Genomic DNA, 6,000 nt, shown 5'->3' with positions numbered 1-6,000 from the left:
ATTATTGACAACTGTAAAAAAAATAGTACATTACATTATTTATAGTGTAAAAATTCATAAATAAAATAAAAGATTTGGTTATCAATGTAAAAATTAATAAAATGCATACAAATTTTGGAAATAACATTTCAATTTTTCAAAAATTTATTTTTTTAGGTTTCTATAATAAATTTAATAAAAGAGATTGTTAGTAGAAAGATGGAGATTTCAAATAGAATAAACTTTTTTTTTTTATTTTTTTTATACCTTTCATATTATTTACAAAAATAATTATACCACTATATACAACAAAAATTAACTGTTATATAAATACTTAATTTTTTTATTTTTCATTTTTTTATGTCTTTTATATTATTTACAAATATATTTATATTTATACCAACCACTATATACACAACAAAAATATTTATATTTATACCAACCACTATATATACAACAAAAATGCAACACATGCCCAAGGTGATTCGAATACAACAAAAATATTTATATTTATACCAACCACTATATACACAACAAAAATGCAATACGTGCCCAAGAGGATTCGAATGCAACACATGCCCAAGGGGATTCGACATTGGGACCTCAAGTAAAAAAATCAAAGTCATAAGTATAAAACCATCTAACTACATGTGATTATAAATTGCTGATTAATAGACTATATTTACATTTCGTTTTCATTTAATGATGTTTGGGAATTATCCCACATCGAAAGATGGGTATTCAACTTTGGTATATAAATACCTATGCAATATGAACTATAAAATGTGTGTAAAAATATTAGGGCGACCTTACACGTACGATTGGATACACGTGTGCATGCTTGAGTGTGCGGGGGAACACGGTCGCACGTGTGCACGCGTGAGTGTGCGGAAGGGGGCACGGTTGCACGTACACTTGGACACACGTGTGCACGCGTGAGTGTGCACGAGTGAATGTGCGGGGGGCACGGTCGCACGTGCCCATGTACACACATGTGCACGTGTGAGTGTGCGTGGGGCACGCTCGCACGTGCGCTTGGACACACTTGTGATCGTGTGAGTGTGCATGAGGCACACTCGTACATGCGTGTCATGAGTTACATGTGTGAACCGGGCTGAACCGGATAGAACTGAATGGGAACTGGCGGTTCCACTCTAGAACCGCGGGCGGTTCCCGGTTTTTTGTTGGAACCGGCACGGGCACGGGTGTTTCCGAGTCGAATCGGGCAAGTCCGGTTCGACTCGCCATTTTTTAAAACACTACTTCAAACCAATGATTTAAAAATCGGCAGTTCGACTAAGGAATCGGCACAGCCGTGCCGGTTCCAGCACAAAATCGGGAACCGCCCGGTTCTAGAGCAGAATCGCAGGTTCCCACCCGATTCTGTCCGGTTCCCTCCCGGTTCCCACCCGGTTCTATCCGGTTCCCTCTCGATTCTAGTGGTTCCCACCCGGTTCTAGCCGGTTCCCTCCCGATTCTAGCCTCAAAAACACCTTCACATGTGTGTACGCGTCACACGTGTGGCACATACCACTCCCACACGTGTGTACGTATGACACGAGCGATACACATGTGCCATACACACTCCCACTTGTGCCACACACACTCCCACATGTGCCACACACACTCCCACACCCACATGTGCCGAACACACTCCCACACCACATGTGCCACACACACTCCCACATGTGCTACACACACTCCCACACCACATGTACCACACACACTCCCACATGTGCCACACACACTCCCAGACCACATACTCCCACACGTGCCATGTGCGTGTACCAGTACACAGTCCCACACGAGCCATACCACACATGTCATGTGCGAGTACCGATACACACTCTCACACGTGCCACACACACTCCCACACGTGCCATATGTTCGACACGCACATACACGCGTGTTCTAGCTGGGTCAAGCCTCAAAAACACTTTCATGCCTCAAAAACACTTTCATGCCTCAAAAACACTTTTACACGTGTGACGCATACACACATGCGACACACACCACTCCCACATATGTGTGTACCGGTACACACTCCCACACGTGCCATATATTCGATGCGCACATGCAAGCGTGTTCTAGCTGGTTCAAGCCTCAAAAACACTTTCACACGTGTGACGCATACACACGTGCGACATACACCACTCCCACATGTGCCACAAGCCTCAAAAACACTTTCACGCCTCAAAAATACTTTCACACGTGTGACACATACACACATGCGACACACACCACTCCCACATGTGCCACACGTGTGACACGCACATGCACACCTCAACGGATGCCCCAGTGTTTTTACACTTATGTTTATCCTCCAATTACATAGTTATTTATATAGCATATTTGAATACTCATCCTTCGATGTGAGATAATTCCCAAACATCAATAAATGAAAACATAATGTAAATATATGTTATTAATAAGCAATTTTAAATTTATGTGCTAAGGAGGCATGATGGTTATCACTAATGTTATTTGTTTTGATAACCAAATCTTTTATTTCATTTATTAATTTTTACATTATAAATCATGTAATGTACTATTTTTCTTACAGTTGTCAATAATACATTTTAAATTAGAAAATATTATAAAATATTTTTAATTTGTTATTATTTATCTAATAAAATAATTATAAAATGTAAACTAATAATTATAATTTCAGTATATAATATTATAATTAGTTATGTTGTAATAATTTTGGATTATAGTTACTTAGACTATAATAATTTGAGTTTTTTAAGCGGATTAGAGTTTTCGCCAAAAGGATATTTTAATGGTCATTCTTTCATTGATTTAGTCTATTCTTTATTATAGTCTATGTATAATTATATATTTTATCCATGATAATTCTATGATTTTTCTTTTATGTGATGTAAATTTAATACTTAAGTTTATACATGGAAAGAGCATCTCAATATTCACAAATTGATGAAAAAACGAAAGTTAATAATATAGTACCCTAATTTCTTATTGAACTCCTAAAAATAATTTTTATAATAAATTTTAATAATTTTTTTGAATTTTGTTGAAGCTTTAATCCGACCAAATCGCCGATTCACCGATCCGAATCGATTTTTGAAGTGCCCAATCTGAGTCACCGATCCACTTTTTAAACCATTGCTTCAAATTGTTTCTATCTGAATCCGACAATCAATATCAACCAATGGTTTAAAAAACGGATCAGTGACCCGGATAGGGCACCCAAAAAACCGATCCTGATCGACGAATCGGCGATCCGGATCGAGAATCGGGTGAATCGGTCATAGTAAAGCTTAAAAAAAATCCGAAAAAATTATCAAAATTCATTATAAATATTGTTTTTTAGGAATTTAATAAGAAATGAGGGTACTCCATTAAGAATTTTCATGTTTTTGAATGAATATGCGAATATTGATATGTTCTTTCCCTGCATGAACCGCTATTCAGCATTTAATTTACATCACACAAAAGAATAAACCTAGAATTATCATGGAATAAGTATATCAACATACATGGACTACAATAGAGCATAAAATTAGTAACATATTGTCACACCTCAAGAATTGACAATACATATATTCTTGAGATGTGACAGTCCAAAACATAGATACAACTCTTGATAGGACAAATTTACAGTGGCGAGGTCTTACAAAGTAAATAAAGAAAGCTAGCACAACAACAATATCTTCGAAGGTTGATCTTGACTAGCACTCAAAATGAATCCGCAGTTATCCTGAAAAAATGTTTACCATAGTTTGATGAGTTTGGCTACTCAGTAAGTGATCATCATAATCCTAAAAATAATCATGGTTGGAAGATATCAATATTTTCCAAAATGAGATATATTAACAGAAATGCGTCAACAGTTTCACTTTCAATAAATGCATAATTAAGTATAATCCGAATAATTGAAATACATTTAACACTTTAACGGTAGTACATAATTCAAAGGATTTCACAAAATACCCTACTGGCGTCTCAAGTAGTCACCTATATACCCCATCAACGTCCTGATGGATCCACTTAATCCCTATCAGCGTCCCAGATATGTCCACTTAATCCCTGCAGGTCCACTTATACCTCATCGGCGTACCGGATGAGTCCACTTAATCCCTACCGGCGTCCCGGATAGGTCCACTTATACCTCACCGGCGAACCGGATGAGTCCACTTGCATACTTAAATTATTTCTAAATCTCTTTAAACATTCGAAAGCAGCAAATATCATGTACTCAACATATCACTGAAATCATTAATATGAATTTCACTGAAACCATTAATAATAGTCACTTTCAATAACATTTCAAAAATAACCAATCAAATATTTTGGGCTCAAATTTAGAAAGGTAGCAGTTTGTAAAGACATTCTAGCATAATTGCCACTTTAATATGTATAGAAAAACTCTTATAGAAATTCAAGAATACAGAATTATCACAATTTATGGGATATCAATTCACAAATAAACATTTCACAACAATGCTATAATCAATTGCAAAAATATCAATTTTTAAATAATAAGGCAGTCATTTGCACATGAATTTTACAATGTTTAAATATAAAAAAAGCAGTAGAAGGAAATCTCACAATTTTAGTAAAAGCAGAATTATCACATTTATTTCTAATAATTTTACAGTATCTAAAATTTTCTAACAATCGATAAGAAAAATAAATAAATTTATTTCTAAGAATTTACAGCATTTAAAATTTCTAACATAGATAAAATATCACAATTTTTATTAAAAAGATTATTTTTTAAGATAATGAGGTCGCGTGCGCATAAAATTTATTGCGCCTAAAATTCATGATAATAAGTAGAAATAATTATTTCATTTTATTTTTTTAAAAAATGGATTATTTTTAGAGACAATGAGGTCACTTACACACAAAGCTTATAAAATAAAGATCCTGGACGGAAATATCACTATTTATTAAAAACAGACTATTTTTCAGGAAGATGATGTCACTTACATTAACTCCGAAATTGGGGAAGCATCAGTTCCATCTCACACAAAAACATCGGTACTTTCTTCAGAGACTCGATGTGAATAAAAAATCTTTTTCAGGTAAAGAAAACATATAAAATCAACTTAACCAGGATTGTGACCTTATACAAATCGTCCGTTTGTAATAGGCTCTTATGGCCCAACAGCCTTATAGGCTCAAAAGCAAAAGGTAGATTTTAAGGGGTGCAAAACAAATTTCTGGAAGGGACGAAATTTGGAAGAGAAATTTGGTCGAGATGTAAATTTTGCCATGCTAGAATCAATGAGATGGGTAATGATTTGTGCAAGTTTGGAGGACAAACTTGCAAAGAGGATTTTTGCTACACATCATGCAAGCTTTGCTGTGTAGGACGGAGATACAAATTCGGAAGAGAAACTTGGACGGGATCAATGTGAAGGGAATTTGCAAAGAGGATTTTGCAAAGAAGGTTGACAAATATGAAATGAGAAAACAGGAAATGTAATGAAAGGGAGAGTTAAGTGTTTCTAGAGAGGGAGAAAAAGGCGTATAAAAAAGAAATAGAGCAAGGTGTTAAAGGAGTGTTATTGTAAAACTTTAAGGTGGTGGACCTAAGGTCTACCCAAGTAAAATTGAACCCTCAAATATATTAACAATAATATCTTTTATTTATTGTTAATATAAAAGCAACAATGTCTTAACGTTATATTATTATTAGCATTATTATTATTATCATTACTAATATATAATTATTAATTTATTTATTTATTTACTTTAGTTAATATTGTTACACATATGATCTAAAAATAAAATGATAGACGATGTTATTGTTCTTCTTGGTCACGTTGGTGCCATTGATTGAATTCGTTTAACAATTCATTGATTCGATCTAAAAACGAATCATCGATATTAGCAGGCGTCTGACTATTCCCAAATCCCTGAGTGTTAGTGTTTTGTTGTGTTCCCAATCCAAAATCCCCGAAGCTTGTCCATCCTTCATTCTCACTTGCACTGTCGTGCTCATCCCTATATTGTTGCTGTAGGGACTCGATATGCGAATAATATGGCTGG

This window comes from Amborella trichopoda, chromosome 4 (genome assembly GCF_054954075.1).
Source record: "Amborella trichopoda isolate Santa Cruz 75 chromosome 4, AtrichopodaSantaCruz75HAP2 v2.0, whole genome shotgun sequence".
NCBI lineage: Eukaryota > Viridiplantae > Streptophyta > Magnoliopsida > Amborellales > Amborellaceae > Amborella > Amborella trichopoda.
This window is presented reverse-complemented; position numbering follows the sequence as displayed.